Source organism: Castor canadensis, chromosome 7 (genome assembly GCF_047511655.1).
Source record: "Castor canadensis chromosome 7, mCasCan1.hap1v2, whole genome shotgun sequence".
NCBI classification, from domain to species: Eukaryota; Metazoa; Chordata; class Mammalia; order Rodentia; family Castoridae; genus Castor; species Castor canadensis.
Window position 1 is genome coordinate 26,570,348 of NC_133392.1, and position 19,154 is coordinate 26,589,501.

The 19,154-nt window shown below is 35.3% G+C and overlaps 1 protein-coding gene across 6 annotated transcripts in view; it reads left to right on the forward strand.

Moving 5' to 3' along the window:
* Positions 1-19,154, forward strand: part of Nt5c2 (5'-nucleotidase, cytosolic II) — a 152,749-nt gene that overhangs the window by 68,243 nt on the left and 65,352 nt on the right. The gene's annotated exons all lie outside the window — the stretch shown is intronic.

The following is a 19,154-nucleotide window of genomic DNA, read 5'->3' on the forward strand; positions in this document are numbered from 1 at the left end:
CTCAACCAGCAAAAACCCTTGTTCCTTCCTATTATTGCTTATACTCTCTCTTCAACAAAATTAGAGATAAGGGCAAATAGTTTCTGCTGGGTGTCGAGGGGGTTGGGGGTAGAGGGAGGGGGCGGGGTGGGTAGTAAGGGAGGGGGTGGGGGCAGGGGTGAGAAATGACTCAAGTATTGTATGCACATATGAATAATAAAAAAATAAAAATTAAAAAAAAAGTGTTGTCTCCCCCACCCCCCACCCCATTGAGGTTTGAACTCAGGGCCTCATACTTGCTAGGTCTCACACTTGAACCACACTCTCAGCCCTTTTTGTTTTAGTTATTTTTCAAATAGGGTCTCATGTTTTTTCCTAGGCCAGCCTGTACTGTATTCCTCTATTCATTCTTCCTGCATAGCTGGCATGACAGACATGCTCTACTACATCTAACTTACTGGTTGAGATGGGGTTTTACAAACTTTTTTTTTTTTTTTTTTACCCAGGCTAGCCTCAAACAGCCATCCCCCCATCTCTACATCTCTAGTAGCTAAGATTGCGGGTGTGAGCCACCTCACTCCTCAACAGTTTAACTTGAATATCCTAAGAACAAAGATGCCCTACAAAACTACAATATAATCATCACTTTTAACATGGCTGTAACGCTATCTAATACTCAGTTCACACTGAAAATTTCTTGGGCTTGAGGCGATGGTAGAATGCTTGCCTGGTATTCATGAGGCCCTGTGTTTGACCCCCAGTGCTGTAAACAAAACAAATGAAAACAAAAAATTACTTATTTGTCCCAGCAGTGATCTTTTTTTTTTAAAAATTCATATGTGCATACAATGTTTGGGTCATTTCTTCCCCCTTCCCCCTACCCCCTCCCTTACCCCCCCAGCCCCTTGCTACCAGGCAGAAACTATTTTGCCCTTATGTATAATTTTGTTGAAGAGAGAGTATAAGCAGTAATAGGAAGACCAAGGGTTTTTGCTGGTTGAGATAAGGATAGCTATACAGGGAGTTGACTCACATTACTTTCCTGTACATGTGTGTTATCTTCTAGGTTAATTCTTCTTGATCTAACCTTTTCTCTAGTTTCTGGTCCCCTTCTCCTATTGTCCTCAGTTGCTTTAAAAGTATCTGCATTAGTTTCTCTGCGTTGAGGGCAACAAATGCTATCTAGTTTTTTGGGTGTCTTACCTATCCTCATATCTCCCTTGTGTGCTCTCGCTTTATCATGTGATCAAAGTCCAATAGCAATGATCTTTATAGCTCATCCATTCTCTCTCTCTCTGTCTTTCTCTCTCTCTCTCTCTCATTGGTACTGGTTTAAATTCAGGACTTTGTGCTAGGTAGGTAAGCAGGTGTGTTACTATTTGAGACATTCCACCAGCACTCTAATCCTCTGCCCTGATACAGGATTTTATTTTTTTCTTTCCCTTTGTTTTGAGACAGGGTCTTACTCTATTGACCAGATTAGCCTTCAGCTCCTGTACTCAAGGAATCCTACTGCCTTAGCTTCTCAAGTAGATTGTGACTGCAGGTGTGTGCCACCATGCCAGACTCCTGTTTTAAGATTTAATTAAGGATCATGAATTGCATTTAGTTGCCATGTCCCTTTAATAATTTATTTTTGTTTACTTTTATGGTGGTACTGGGGTTTGAACTCAGGACCTCATACTCATTAGGCAGGCACTCTATCTTTGTTTTTTTTTAAATTGTTTTTACATACACTTACATGTGTATACATTTTTTGGGTCACCCCCTCTTTCCCACAATCTACCTCTTGATCTACTCTGCTAGCCCTGTTTTTGTTTTTTTGCTGTGTCAGGGATTAAACCCAGGGCTTCAAATTCTACCACTGAGCTATACCCCAAAGCCCTCCGTTAGTTATTCTTAAGCTACAACTCTCCAGCTGTTTGCTTGTTTTCTTAATATTTATATATTTTAAGAGTCTAGGCCAGTTATATAAAATGTTGTTCAGTTTGGATTTGATAGTTTCCTTGTGTTTAGATTCAGATCAAATGTTTTGGGTAGGAAAAAACTTGAAATTTTAGTATAGCCTTCCCTGCCTTGATCTCATTCATAAGGCTGTTCATCTCCATATTCTTCTGAAAGTTGTATGGGTTTTGCTTTTCATATTTAAGTTAATAGATGATGCTTTTTTCTGCTTTGTCTATCTTTAATATGGGATAGTTAGCATTTGTGTTACACATTCTTTTTCTACCATTGTATTTATCATAAAATTATACTGTATAAGGTCATAAAGACAGGACAGCTTTCATTGTGCTCTAACTTTGGGCCTGATAGTTTTAGAAAGTGAAAACTTTGAATTAACCATTTTAGTCTAAATATTTTACACTTTAAGTATATTCTACACTATTTTGCATATTTTTCTTTGAAGATTAGCATTACATGTATTTGGTGATATATGAAAAATATCTGGCAAACTTTTTTCAACCAGTCATGTTAGAATCAAGGTAGGCATTTGTGGATCTTCATCTAGTTTGTTTTAGAGCTGCTAAGTAAACCTGCTAGAATAATCCGTAGATTGAAATAACTCAAACATAATCCCAGTTACTAGAAGCTGAGATCAGGAGGATCATGGTTCCAGACCAGTCCCAGCAAAATGTTGGCAAGACCCCATCTCTACTAGTAAGCTGGTTGTGGTGGCAGGTAACTGCAATCTGAGCTACGAAGGCTATAGAAAGGAGGCCAGACTTGGGCAAAAATGCAAAGCCCTATCTGAAAAATACCCCAAAGCAAAAAGAGCTAGAGTCTTGGCTTAAGTGACAGAGCGCAAGGCTGTGAGTTTACCACCACTACCACCAATAAAAAATAGCTCAAACACTGTGTATCCAAATTGTAAGAATTTTAAGTTATAGCTATAAGAATTTAGCTGGTGTCATGCTATAAATAAGACCAACCTGTAACATTAAACTCATAAGTCTGAAATCAGTCAGTGCCATTTTTTTAGCCTTGAATTACTGGTTTACTTTTGAAATAATTCTATATAGATCTAAGGGCTATCAGAATATAAAAAGAAAGAGAAAACACTACAGCTGTAGGGAAGATTTGAGACAGGGTTTTCCCTTGTAACCCAGGCTGGTCTGGGGCTTAGTATGTAGCTCAGGCTGGCCTCCAACTCAGGATCCTCCTGCTTCAGCCTTCCAAGTGCTGGATTTCAGGGACGTGCTACCATGCCTGGCCACCTTACACTTATTAACGCATTGAGTCCTTGTTTCAATGCTGCCCATTTAGAATGGGGGAAACTGAAATTATTATGTAATTTACTCAGTCATAGTGCCAAATTGGTTTTGGAGCCAGGTTTTGAATGGAAATGTGGCTGTAGAGTCTACACTTTTTTTTTTGCAACCCTGGGGTTTGAACTCGGCCTCATGCTTGGTAGGTAAGCAGATGCTTCAGTCACTCTGTCAGCCCTTTTTTGTGAATTTTTTTTTTTTGAGATTAGGGTCTCAACTATTTGCCTGGGGCTGCCTTTGAACTGCAGTCCTCCTGATTTCTGCCTCCTGAGTAGCTAGGATTACAGGAGTCAACCACTGGCACCTGGTTTATACTTTTTTTTTCTTTGTGGTTCCGGGGTTTGAATTCGGGGTCTACATCTTGAGCCACTCCACCAGCCCTTTTTTTGATGGGTCTTTTTTTTGAAATAGGGTCTCTTGAATTATTTACCTAGGTTGGCTTGGAATCATGATCTTCTTGATCTCCATCTTCTGAGTAGCTAGGATTACAGGCATGAGCCACCAGTGCCCAGAAGAATCTATGCTTTTAATCGCAGTATAATTCTGTGACTCAGTCAGAATTATTGAAGTTTTCTGTCCTGTTTCCTGCTTTGTAAAATGAAGTAATAATACCTAATACATGGGGTTATCATGGTAACTTATTTTCACATGTGCAGCGTTTATAATCATACATTAAAAATAGTGAGCTCTCAATAAATTTTACTTATTATGTTAGCATTATTCAGGTGTTGAATTCATATCTCTGAATTTTTGAATAAACGGCTAAAACTTAAATGAGTTTGATTTAAAAAGGAAGGAATACCTTGGTGATTATTTCTGCCTTTCTGATTTATTTTATCTCTATTTTGTAAAAGAAAAGGACTAAAATAGTTTAGTGGTGAGCAGGAGCTCCTTGGTAAGAGTAAATTCTAAGAAAGCAGAATTACCTGCTTTTTTTTTTTTTTAAAGGAATATTCAGGGGGTTGGCAGAGTGACTCAAGCAGTAAAGTACCTGCCTAGCAAGTGTGAGGCCCTGAGTTCAAACACCAGTACCATTGAAAAAAATAAAAGTTTACCAGGAATATTCAGAAATCATTACTTTCTCAAAGTATTATCTATTGTCTGGATGTACCAATTATGTACCTTTGTATTTTTAAAAGACCTCTGCTAATTATAGCAATAGTTTGAAGAAGATATAGATAGCCCAATCTCTTAAAATGTATTCTTTATATACTCTCACTCTTTTGTGTCAGTAAGCATATTATTATTGAAGATTTGGTGTTCTTCAAAACATTTAGTTACAAGCAACCTTAATGTGCTGACGTAGAACAAATACATAGTATTCTATCTGATATGGCAGATGTAGTGGAATTCCAGGAGTAGTAGTAGAATGCTCAGAAAACCAACAAAATTTAGGTCTTTTTTATATATTTTCAGAAATTTAGGATCAGATGAAATAGTATTTCTAGTTCAGTTTCAGGCTGGAATTAGAACATGTTGTTGCTTGAAAAACAAAAACAAATTGTCAAGGCAACAGGTACTGCATTTATTTGACAAGATCTCTTCTCAACTTTTGTTATTTTCCATCGGAGAACAAGGAACCTTTTGTTCCAAGGTCTGATGTTTGAAAGGTTAGCAAAATATTATTACATTAATCAAGCCAAGAATCTTACGCATTTGTGAACCAAGAGTAAGATTTTATAAAGATTCATTTGAGCATTAAAAGGAATTTGTGTAATATCCTTGCATTTTCAGGCTTACACACAAATTAGCTTCTGAAAAGCGAAGAACTTGGTATAGGTGTTTAGTGGCTCATTCTGTCTGTATGTGTGAACTCTGAAGTACAAGATGCTGGGGATAGAGTGACAAATAAGTCTCATTCATACTCATGGGGCTTACATTTTAGAGAAAAGAACTGGCTGAAAGTAAACTATCAAATATGTTTGGAAGTGTTACATGAAAAAAAAAAAGCAGGATAAGTGAATAAGTAGGTAGGTAAGTGTGGTTTTATTTGGAGTTTGTTAGCCATCACTTTGCTATGCCATCATAGAGGGTTGACCTTTGACAGGACTGTGTAGTATAGCTTGGGACAAATGATTTAAAGAACTGAAAATAATGAAATGAAAAACAGGGTGGGGCTGGGGGTGTAACTCAGTGGTAGAACTTTTGCCTAGTGTGCTTACAGCCCTCGCTTCAATCTAAAAGCTGTTTGACATAAACTATCTAAGAATTGAGAACTAGGCAAATATTTAACACAATTCAAATACAACACAGTTTTTAGGAGTCTTCCTTTTCTGGAAAAATTGACATTCCTTTATCTTGAAATATTTTTATGGGTATATAAAAATATACCCATATGCTACTTTTGTAATTAGAAGGCTCAAAGGTTACAAAGATACTTTAAAAGCCATAGTTTAGAGCTTAGCTAGGTGGTGTGTTCCCAGCTACTCAGGAGACTGAACAGGATTGCTTGCCTTTAGAATTGGAGGCCAGCCTGGGCAACACAGTGAGACTGCATCTCTAAAAACAAAGAATAAACTATAGTTTGTTTTTGAGTTAACATTACAGATATGTGGAATTAGTTTTTCAGTGGAATTAGTAAACTAATTAAAGGAAACTTGCATCTGACTTGTTTTTAAGGGAATAAGTATTTGTAAATGAGTTGTTTTGTGGCTGTGTTACACAGGAGACCCGTAACCACGATATAATGATAAAACCAACTGGCTAACCACTATACTTTCTGGTTTTTACTTGATCATCTGTCAAAGATTAATATTATCAAGGGTTATGTATAAACTGTGACTGCTTAATACAACACAAGGCATTTGAATGAAGTGTGTAGCACTAAGATCAAAATTTCAGAAATTTGAAGAAATTATTCAGAATTATCTTTTCCATTTAAGTTCACAGCACTTCTCTTGGAATGGGGATGTTTAATTATAAACTGTATAAGTTCAGGTGTTTTTTGGTTGTGTTTTGTTTTTTGTGTTACTGGAGTTTGATCTCAGGGCTTTGAGCTTACTAGGCAAAAGTCCTAGTAACCCCACCTTTTTTTTTTTTTTTTTTTGATCTGTATGGGTCTTGAACTCAGGGCCTCACACTTGCTAAGCAGGTACTCTACCACGTGAGCCACTCCATCAGCCCTGTTTTGTGTTGGGTATTTTCGAGATAGGGTCTCACAAACTATTTTGTCTAGGCCGGTCTTGAGCTGCGATCCTCCTGATCTTTGCCACCCAAGTAGCTAGGATTGCAGGCATGAACCACTGGTATCCTGCAAAAGTCCCAAGTTTTATATGCCAAATACAAAATTAAAAATTTTCAATGAGGTATAAAGTAAAACAGTGAATGATCATATATGTATGTGTGTGGGTGTGTTTTGTGGTACTGGGGCTTGAATTCAGGACCTACAGCTTGAGCCACTCCACCAGCCCTTTTTTGTGATGGTCTTTTTCAAGATAGGGTCTTTTGAACTATTTGCCCAGGCTGATTTTGAACTGCAATCCTCCTGATCTCTGCTTCCTGAGTAGCTAGAATTCCATGTGTGAGCCACCAGAGCTGGCATTTACTTACTGTTATCATGACCCTGTTAAGTATATTAACATACTTATTGCATTGAAAAGTGAGTATTTGATTCAGAACTCTGTGTGTTACTTTGTCTTAAGGATTGAAAGTTTGACTCAATTGTAGAGTGCCTGTCTAGCAAACAAGGCTTCAAACCCCAGTAATAACCCTCCCCCCACAAATACTTCACCTAACAGATATGTGCTACATATTGTTAGTGTTCTTACTTTCCAAGCGAATTATTTTTGAATTAGCATACGTTAATAATACAAGGGATTTTCATTGTGATAATTCCCTACATTCTTGTAGTGTCCTTTGAACAAGTGCACTTCCTCCTCACTTTTTTTTTTTTTTTTTTTTTTTTTAGTAGCAAAACAAGCTTTAGTTTACAAATTCCTCCTCACATTTTAAATGGCATGGTAAAAGAACCTTTGCTAAAGTATAACATTGACAGCATTACATTTTTGTCATAATGCAGACTTGTCATGAAAATAAGTTCTGATTGCTATTTACATACTTTTATCATTTTCTGCATGAAATGATAATGCTTGTAGAACATAATTATTATAGTTTTCTTGACATTATATCATGGGTAAGTATGGGATTTCCTTTGTGTCATATATCAAATCATGTATCAAATTTGCTTTGATTGTAGTTTAAAAGTAGTGGTTTTACCACTTGTGATGGTGCATGCCTGTAATCTCAGCATTTGGGAGGCTGAGAAAGGATCACGAGTTTAAGGCCAGTCTGGGAAAGCAACACCCTGTTTTAAAACCAAAGCAAAAACTGATCTTACTATGTGTGACCATCAGCATTTTAATTTTTAAAATTTAAAACATTTTTTAATCCAGGATAGTCTCAAACTGGAGATCCTCCTGCCTTGGCCTCCTGAGTGCTGGGATTACAGGCATGTTATCACCACACCTGGCAGTGCCACTTATTCTATTTTTTTAGGCAGTACTGAGGCCTGAACTCAGGGCCTCACACTTGCTAGGCGGGGGCTCTACCACTTGAACCACTCCAACAGCCCACGGCCACTATTTTTTAAACTAGAATCAAAGCAAATTTGATACTTGATTTGATAATCTGATACAAAGGAAATCCTATGCTTATCCATAAAATAATGTCAAGAAAACTGTATAGTTTTTTGAGGGAAAGAATATTCTCTGCAAATCTCTAACCCGGCTTACTCTACAGTTTCAGTTATTTTTTGCTTCCTGTTTTTATCAATTGCCTACAGCTGCTGGAGCAGTTGGTTTCCATTTTTGGGGGAAGGGTGGTGATAGTGGTGAAGACAGCTGTATATGTTTTGCTTATGAAATATTTTTAAAGTATGAAACTACAACATGTTAAATGCTTGAAAATCCATTTCATTTGTTATTCTTCAGGTATAACTAGTTTGAAGGTTTGGGTGTTTTATATGAAACAGAATTGTTCTGTGTCACCACTGAATGGAAGAAACCAAATTTTGAGTTTTTAATTCAGTAGTAGTCACTGTTGTATCTTACCAAAAATTATTAAGCCTAACACTCTAAACAAGTGACAAATAAAATCTTTACTTAATCTCTTTCTCTCTTTGACCAGATGATAAACAATTACCACCTTTAACTTTATTATCATTATGAAATACAGTAGTCCTCCCTTATTGGGGCAAGGTGGGGGGATACATTCCAAGACCCCTAGTGGATGCCTGAAACTGCAGATGTTCTGAATGCTGTATATATACTATATTTTTCTTATACATATACATGAATTTAATGCCTTTCCCATCTTTTTTCTTCTTTTGTGGTGCTGGGGCTTAAACTCAAGGCCTTGTACATGCTAAGCATTTATTCTTTCACTGAGCTTCATACCAAGCCTTGCATTTTTTTACCTTAACTAAGCAGGCATCACTATGTGGCTGTAATTTTTGCAGTTTGAGGTACAACAATATGAATTTATGTTTCCTTCTTCACTATTTCACAGATAGAGGATTTGTTCTTATTGTATATCTTATCAATTTCAGCACAGGACTTTTTTTAAGTTGAGAATTTTCACCTTTTCATTTGAAGGAAGCATTTTATAGCATCTCATTGGCATGGCATATCCATATTGGCACTACCATCACTATTTTTTTTTTCTTGAGGCAGGAGCTCACTGTGTAGCTCAAGCTGCCCTAGTACTCTGTGTAGCCCAGACTGGCCTCAAACTCTCAATCCTCCTGTTTGAGCTTCTGGAATGCTGGGATTTCAGTTGTGCATCTCCACACCCAGCTCTAGTATCACTATTCTCCTGCTTTGGGACTGTTATTAAGTAAAATAAGGGTTACTTGAACACAGGCACTGCCATATTTGCGTAATAGATCTGATAATCCAGCAGACTACTAAGTTACTAATAGTAGAATACAGTGTGGATACAGTGGACAAAGGGATGATTCATATGCAGAGGAGTAAAGAGAGAGATGTGATTTCATCATGCACTCAGAATGACCTGCAATTTAAAACTTACAAATTATTTATTTTCTATAATTTTTCATTTAATATTTTTGAATTGTGGTTGGCCATGAGTAACTGAAACCATGGATAATGAAACCATAGATATGGGAGAACTACTTTATAGTTAAGCATCAGATAGACTGACTTAGTGAAGTTGTATGGATAGAGTTCAGAATAATGATGCTAAAGTGTGTTAAGATCCTAGGAAAACTGTTGTGATGAATTGTTGAAGAGATCTAAGAAAATCTCACCTTTTACCTTCATGCAACTATATGGACTTCATGGCAGGTTTTCTCCCATATTAGTGACATTATGGTTATGTAATCATTTATGTTTCTAATTATAGTTGAATAAAGTTTTGTGACCTTTGTTGAGAAACTGTAACTTGACTATTTTTAAAAAATATATATTTTGGTGGGAATGTAAATAAGCACAACTACTCTGAAAAACAGTATGGAGGCTCCTCAAGAAACTGAAAATAGAACTGCCATATTATCCAGCAATACCATTCTTAGGCATATACCCGAAAGAATATGAGTCAGGTTATAATAAAGACACTCGCACACCCATGTTTAGTGTGGCATTATTCATAATAGCCAAACTATGGAAATAGCCCAGATGCCCTACAACTGATGAATGAATTAAAAAAATTCAGTATTCATGTACAATAGGATTTTATTCAGCCATAAAAAAGAATGAAATTTGTCATTTGAAGGTAACTGGATGGAACTGGAGAACATCTTAAGTGACGTTAGCCAGGTTCAGAAAGACAAAGGTCACAGGTTTTCTCTCATATATGGAAGATAGATGCAATACAAACAAGCACATTGTCATATATACATATAAATACATAGAATGTGTTTCTAAAAGTGGGGTTGTTAGAGGAGACTAAGGGAGAAGGAAAAGAATAATAGTGAATAATAATGAAACATACCTGTTCAGAAACAAGTCACAATGAAACACTAAAAACTTAAATAATACAGGGGAAGAGGAAAAGGTTGAAGAGCAGTGGAGGGGTTAGACTGATTTAAGCATAATATATTTACAGGTAAAATACCAAGGCAAAATCTCACTGAAAAACAAATGGACCCTTAAACAGTGAGGGACAGGTATGTAAAACAAGTCACATTGAGGGGAGGACACTAGAGGGAGGGAGAGGGTAAAAGAAGAGAGTAAGGGAGGGTGAATATGGTTGATGTATTTTCTATAGAAGAATGAATGTTAACATTGAAACCTGTCGAAGTTACCTTAAGAAGGGGGATGGGGTAGGAGGGAGAATAAATGGAGGGGATGAACCAATTTGGGGTATAAAACATACATATTTGGAAATGTCACAACGAACCCCCTGGATTACAATCATATACTAAAAACAATGTTTCAGAAAATGATAGGAAGGTAAAAACAGGTCCTGTTGAGGAATGGGTACCAGTGGGAGTGGGGAGAGTATAAGGAAAGGGTGAAGGAGGGTGAATATGGTGGATGTATTTTATACTCATGTATGAAAATATAACTATATAAAAAAGAATAGCCTATGAATAAACCTGGGATCTTGAGCAACCTTTTCCTACATTTGATCCTGGTTTCAAAGTGAAAAATGAAAAAGAATATTTTATTTAGTGTATAAATAACCCAAGAAAGTACTTTGAAAGTACAAATAATTTGAACAGAACAATAAAAACATATTTGTTTAGTTACTGCCACTAATTTGTAAGGAAAGAGAAAAAGGTATCTGATTTTTTTAAAAAAGGGAAGCATAATTTAATATAGTAAACATACTTAGAACACATAATTTTTGGCATAGGTATACATCTGTGAAATAGTACCATAATGAAGATAACATTTCTTCCACCCTCACACATACAGTTCCCCTGGACTCTTTTTTTTTTTTTTTTTTGATCTTGGACTCCTTTTTTTGAAACAGGGTTTTGATAAAGCTCAGTCTGGCTTGTAAGTTCCAATCCTTCTGACTCATTCTCCTGAGTGCTGGTATTACAGGTGTTAACTACTATGCCCAGCTCTCCTTGGGTTCCTTTGTAATACCTCTTTACCTTCTTCATCTTCCTACCCCAGGCAATCACCAATCTTTCTGCATTATAGATTACTGTGCATTTTCTAGAATTACATAGCATACACTATTTTTGTCTGCTTTATCAGCACAATTGTTTTGAATGTTTTAATTTTTTATATTAATAGTTCATTTCTTTTTATTGCACAGTACTGTTTTATTGTATAGATATACCACAATTTGTTCATGTGTTAATAGACAGGAGATAGATATTGAATTATTTCCAGTTTCTGGCCATTACAAAGCTGCTGCTGTAAATATTCATGTACAAGTTTTATATGTACATTGCTTTAATTTCTCTTGGATAATTTCTTAGAAATAGAAAGTCTGGGACATATGGTATACATATATTTAACTTTTAAAACCAGGAGTGTTTTCCAAAGTGCCAGTGCCATTTTTATATTTTCATCAGCATTGTATTAGAATTCTAATTGCTCTGTTCTCTACATTTGACATTGTGAGTCTTTTTATTCTAATAGGTAGTGGTATCTCATTGTGGTTGTAATTTGCTTTTCTATAATGACAAATGATGTTGAGCATCGTTTTATATGCTTATTTGCCATTTGCATATATTTATTTTGTCTCTATGTATTTTGTCTAGTTTTTAATTATATTGTCTTATTGCATTTTGAGAGCTCTTAATATATTCTGGATACAAGTTCTTTCATCAGATATGTGATTTTCAAATATTCCCTCTCAGGATGTAGGTTGTCTTCCTCTCCACCACCACAGAGAGAGAGAAAACATTTTAATGGACACACAAATGTGTGAATACAATTTTGTTTTAGTTGTCTTTATTCCTCTGTCAGCCATGAAGGGGAATATATAGCAAGTTTAATATATAAACAATACTTACAGTGATACTAATCTCCTAAGGGAATAAAACATTTTAAATATTTTAATTACTCATATACAAATAAACTAAAACAGGTTAACCTGACTTGTATATACCAACATAGGTTGATTTATTGTTTTATTTTTTATATCATTCTACTAGGTCTCTGAACAAACACTACCTCTTCATAGAGGCCTTCTGTGGTTTTTCCTGTCTGTAGCGTAACCATTGTCATTTATTTGCCCCACTTTCTTTACTTGTTGTGTGCAAGCACTTTCTCTGCCTGACATGTGATAGTGTATCACACACACACACACACACACACACACACACACACACTCTCACATTTAGTTATTGTCTCCTCTAAAATGTAAGCTACATAAAGCTGGGAATTTGTCTTATGTTGTAGGTTGTTAGCTTGCCCTCATCATTTTTATTTTGTAGCACTGGGGCTTGAATTCAGGGCTTCAGACTTGCTAGGCAGGCACCCTACCACTTGAGCCACTCCTCCAGCCCTTTTTTGTGTTGGTATTTTGGGGATAGGGTTTCACTAACTATTTGCCTGGACTGGCTTCAAACCACAACCCTCCTGATCTCTGCCTCCCAAGTAGATAGGATTATAGGTGTGAGCCACTGGTACCTGGCTTTTGTCTTCATTTTTGTCTTCCTTTCCTTTCCCTTTCCCTTTCCTCCTTCCCTCTCTGTCTCTCTTTCTCTCTCTCTTTTCTCTTCTTTGTACTGGGTTTTGAACTCAGAACTACGGGCTTGCTATCCAGGCATTCATCCACTTTAGCTATGCCCTCATCCCTTATTTTTGAGATAGGGTTTATGCCCAGGCTAACCTGGGCTGAGATCCTCCTATTTATGCTTTCTGCATAGCTGGGATCACAGGCTTGCACCAACATGCCCATTTTTTTTTTTATTGGTTAACATGGGATCTCACAACTTTTTGCTCAGGCTCACCTTGAACCATGATCCTCTGGATCTCTGATTCCTGAGTAGCTAGGATTGCAGATGTGAATCACTGTGCCTAGCTGCTGCTGCTGCTGCTGCTCTTTTTTTTGAGACAGGGTTTCACTATGTAGCCCAGCCTGGCCTTGAATTTGCCATCTTCCTGCCTCAGTCTCCCAGCTGTTGAGGTTTATAGGCTTGTGCTACCATGCACTGTTTGTCCTCATTTTCTTAATAGTGTCTTCTGAAGAGTAAAAATTTTAAATTTTGATTAAATCTAATAATCTAATATTTCAACTTTTTAAATCGATTGTGCTTTTAATGTCAGATCTAGGAAATTTTGACTAACCCAAAGTTCGTAATACAGGTACTCTCTTCCGTGTTCTGTAAGTTTTATTGTTTTAAATTTAATATTTAAATCCATGGTCTATTTTAAATTTTATGTGTAGTGAGAGGTATAGCTCTATAAATAGAGAGCTAGTTGTTCTGGTACCATTCATTGAAAGTATTAGTTTTCTCCACTGAATTGCCTTTTCACTTATCAATAGTATACATATATTCTTATGTCTATCTCTGAATTTTCTGTTCCATCAATCTGTTTGTCTTTATGACAGTATTATAGTGTCTTAATTATGTAGCTTTATAGTAATTCTTAAAGTCAGGTTTGTTTTCCAAATTTATTCTTTTTCAGAGTTGTTTTAGTTATTCTAGCTTTTGCATTTCTGTATGAATTTTATAATAACATTGTTAGTTTCTACAAAAACCTTGCTGGAATTTTCATTAGGATTATAATGATTTTGAGGATAACTGACATCTTAATGATATTAGGTCCAACATCCATGAACACCACATATCTTTCCATTCTCTTCTTTAATTTTACTCAGAAATGCTTTATAATTTTCAGTGAACAGCTTATGTGCATGTTTTGTCAGATTTGCCTCTAAGTATTCATATTTTAATTATTTTATAAATGACATGTATCGTTTTAAATTTTTGGTTGTTTGCATAAGCAGTATGTGTAGCAATTCATTTAATTTTTATATATCGATCTTGTGTCCAATAGTGTTATTAAACTCAATTAGTTCTAGTAACTTCTTGCAGATTCTGATTTTCCACATAGATTATTATGCCATCTATAAACAAAGAGTTTTACTTCTTCCTTTCTAATCTTTCACTTAACTGCTTATACTAGCTGTGATAGAACCCCAGTATTATTTTGAGTAGAGGTGGTAAAAGTATAAGTGTCTGTTCCTGAACTTAGGGGAAACATTCAGTCTTTCACCTTTAGTATAATGTAAGCTGTAGTATTTTGGTAGCTTTTCATTATGAGAAAGAAGAAGTTCCTTTTTATTCTTCATTTGGTGAGAGTTTTTTCCCCTTGTACCAGGGTTCAAACTCAGGGCTCCAGCATTTGCTATGCATGTGCTCTACTGCTTGAGTAGCTGTACCTCTATACCTTGGTGAGAGTTTTTATGAAGAACGTGGATTGGATTTTGATATATAATTTTTTTGTATTTACAGAGTTAATCAGATGGTTTTCTACTAGTATGGTGAATTATAATGACTGATGAGTATAAAATTTAAATCACTACATTTCTGGGGCTATCATATATAATATATATGATATTGGTCATAACATTTTAACTTGTTATTGGATGAGAGTAGCTAAAGGTTTCAGAATTTGTGTATCCAAGATCACTGGCAATATTGACCTGTTGTTTTCTTTGTCATGTCTGTCTGGTTTTGGTACCAGAGAAATGCTGGCCTTCATAGAAAGCTGGAAAATATTCCCTTTGCTTCAGTTTTTGGGAAGAGTTTGTTTAGGATTTGTAATTCCTTTATCCTTAAATGTTGATAGAATTCCCTAGTGAAATCATCAGGACTTGATGTATGTGTATATATTTTTTTCCTTTATTTTTTTGGTAGTACTAGGGTTTGAACTTAGAGCCTAATGCTTGCTAGATAGGCATTCTAACAGTTGAGCTACTCCACCAGCCCTCCATCAGGACTTTTGTGGGCAAGTTTTAAATAGCAGTTTTAGTTCCTTAACAGATACTAAGCTATTACCTTTCTTTTTGAGTAAAATGTAATAGTGTCTTTTCATGAATTAATGTAGGTTGCTGAATTTATGGCCATTTAGTTTTTATAATATTCCCTTATTATTCCTTTATTGTATAGAATCTATAGTGCTATCACTTTTCTCATTTCTGATATTGGTAATTTGTGCCTTTCCCCCCCACCCTCCAGTTTGGCTAAAGGTTTATCAATTTGAACCTTTGCAAAGAACCAGTTTTTGGTTTCATTGATTTCCCCATTGATGTTTTATTTAGTTGATTTCTATTTTTACTGTGATCTTTATTATTTCCTTTCTCCCATTGTTTTCGATATCAGTTGCTTTTGACTTTTTTGTTAGGATGGAAGCTTAGATCATTATTTTGGCTACTTTCTGTTTTATGAATATGGATGTTCAATGCTATAAATTTCTTTCCAAGTCTTGCTTTACTGTATCCTACATGATCCTAAGATCATGTTGTCTGTAAATATAGTTGTATTTCTTCTTTCCCAATTTGAATTCCTTTTATTTCTTGTGTGATTGCTCTGGCAAGAACTTCCAGTACAGCATTGACAGCAGTCGTGAAAGAAGGCATCCTTGTGCTTTTCCCATTTGGGAGAAAGCATTTAGTCTTTCACCATTTTCTGGTGTGATCTGTAGGCTCTTTTAAATGACCCATTATGTTGAGCAAATTCCCTTCTGCTTCTAGTTTTCTGAGTTTTTATCATGAAAGGGTATTTGATTATAAGGTGTTTTCCCTATGTTCTATAAATATGATGTATTACATTGTGGTTTTTTTCTTGATATGTTTAATAACCCTTGCATTCCTAAGATAAACCTCAGTTGCTCATGATGTATAATCTTACTGTGTTGATGGATATGCTTTGCTAGTAGTTGATTAAGGACTTTTGCATCAATATGCATAAAGGGTATTGATCTGTGATTATTTTGTGGTATCCTTATCTAGCTTTAGAATCAGAGTAATGCTGGAATCATATCATTAGGAATGATTGGAATCATTAGGAAGTGATCCTTCTTTGTTTTTTTGCAGATTTGAGAGGATTGGTGTTCTATGTTCTTTAGATGTTAAGTGTAATTCACGAATGAAGCCATTCTAGCCCTGTACCTTTCTTTGTTGGAAGGTTTTTGATTATTGGTTCAATTTCTTTTACTTGTTACCAGCCTGTCAAGATTTTCTATTTCTTTTTGAATCAGTTTAGATAATTTGTTGTTAGGTATTTGTGCATTTCATCTAGGTTATCTAATTTGTTAGCATGTAGTTGTTCATAATATTCTCTTATAATGCTTTTTATTTCTATACAGTTTGTAATAATGTCCCTGCTTTTCATCTGATTCTAGTTATTTGTATCTTATCTCCCCCCACCCCAGTCAGTCTAGGAAAAAATTGTCAATTTTATTAGTAACCTCAAAGAACCAACTTTTGGTTTCATTGATATCATCTATTGTTTTTTATGCTCTATTTTATTTATTTCTGCTCTACTGTATTGTTTCCTTCCTTCTATTGGCTTTCACTTCAGTTTGCTCATCTTTTTGTACTTCCTCAAGTTACAAAGTAAGATATTTATTGATTTGACATGTTCCTTTTTTAATATAAACATTTACTGCTAAAAGTTTCTCTTTGAGCATTCCCTTTGCTGTAACTGGTAAGTTTTGGTATGTTATGTTTGTTTCATTTGTATCTTATTTTCTAGTTTCCCTTGTGATTTCCTCTTTGACTCATTTCTTAAGAGAGTATTGTTTAATTTTCATACATTGATGAATTTTATATTTTCTGTCTCATTGATTCTTAACTTCATTGCATTGTGATTTCAGGAGATAGATTGTTATGGTTTTAGTTTTTAACATATGTTGAGACTTATTTTGTAGTAGAACATATGATCTATTCTAGATAATAATGTTCAATGTGCAGTTGAGAAGAATGTGTATTTGTTGGGTGGAGTGTCGTGTGTGTGTGTGTGTGTGTGTGTGTGTGTGTGTGTAGTGGGGGTATAGTTGGTTTAAGCCCTTTTTATCCTTATTGATCTTCAGTCTTCAGTGTTCTACCTATCATTGGAAGTAAGTTATTGAGGCACTCAGCTATTGCTTTTACTCTAGAACTGTCTGCTTCTCTCTTTAATTCTGTCGGTGCTTGCTTCATACCTTTTGGGGGCTCTTCTACTAGGTATGTATTTCTAATTCTTGGTAAATTAACCGTTTTGTCAATATGTAATGCCCTCCTTTGTCTCTCTTTTTTTGGTGGTACTAGAGATTGAATTCAAGGCCTCATTGCTCTACTACTTGATTCATGCTTGTCCTTTTTCTTATAGTTTGTTTTTCAGGTAAGATCTTGTGCTTTTGCCAGGGCCTGCCTTAGGTGATCCTCTGCCTCTGCCTCTGGAGTAGCTGGAATTTTGAAATTATTTTGGGTCACCATGCCTGGCCCTTTTGAATTTTTTGAGGCCTGTTTCTGTGACCCAGAATATAATCTATTTTGGTAAAGATTCCATGGGCATGTGAAAAGAATACATTGTACAGTTTTTGGGTGGACTGTTCTATAAATGTCAGTTGGGTAAAGTTGGTTGAAAGTTCGGGTCAAGTCTTCTCTTACCGATGTGCTATCTCTCAGATTTGAGAGATTTTTGAGATTTCCGGCTAAAATTGTAGATTGGTCTCTTTTTGCTATTTGCTTTGGTGGTAGGGATCCAACCCAGCCTTATACATGCTCAGCATGAACTTTACCTTTGAGTTATAACCCCAGCCCAGATTGTAAGTGTTTAAAAATAATAAGGAGGTTCCCAAGGCCTTAAAAACAAACAACTTTTATTTTCTGTGCATTAATGTAGAACTCATGTTGAAATCTTTTTTTTTTGTTGTTTTTTGTTTTTTGGTGGTGCTGAGGTTTGAAATCTGGGATTCTCATTTGCTAGGCAGGCACTCTGCTGCTTTGAGCCACCCCTCTAGCCTAAAGTTTTTAATAGATTGACTTTTGATTTTTCTTAACTCATCAGTTTACCAATTTCATTTCTGATTCTTATTTCTATAAAATGTAGTTCTGTATAAAATTTATGTTTCTATAAAGTAGATTCAATTATGTTTCTATAAAGTAGATTCAATTCATTGAGATTCAATTATAATTCTATACTTTCAAATTTTCTCCATTTTTCTAATCCACAGAATGGTCTAGATTTGCTACATGAATTTTTTTTTTAATTTTTAAAAATTATATTATTGTACTGGGGGTACATTGTGACGTTTACAAAAGTTCTTGCAATATGTCATAGTTGAATTCACCCTCTCCATCATTCTCCTTTATCCCCCTCCCCATCCCTGGAATAGTTCAAGTCTCATTTTTCCATTTTCATACATGAATACATAGTATTTCCACCATATTCACCCTTTCCTTATGTCCTTTCCAGTAATTTTCTTTATGGAAAAAAATCCTACCCTCTTATATCTATATACTATACAAATGGATATTATAGAGTTCATATACTATATAGATTTGAGGGTAGTTTTTATAGTATATATATGGTATTATGTAGTATAGTATATATAGTATGTTGGATATACTATATTATATGTAGTCTCCATTATTTTTAATTTTTTTTTTGAGCAGTACTGGTTTAGAACCTCAGGGTCTTGTGCTTGCTAGGTAAGCACTCTTCCACTTGAGCCACGCCTCCTGCCCTTGTAGTTTCAATTATAGTAGTCTAGCAAATAACTGCTCAAGTTAATTTTTTACTTTAATAAAAATTTAACTAGAATTCTTTGCAAGTGCCAGTACTTTTGTTCTATATAGTGTTCAGAAATCTTGATTACTTAAAAACTGTTACAAACCTCATTATATATAGCCAAAAGAATTGAAAACTGGTACTCAACTGAGTACTTTGTACATATTCAGTACATACATGTACTTTGTGCATATTCACAATATTGACAATAGCCAAAGGTAGAAATAGTACAAGTATTCATTAATACACTGACACTTAAT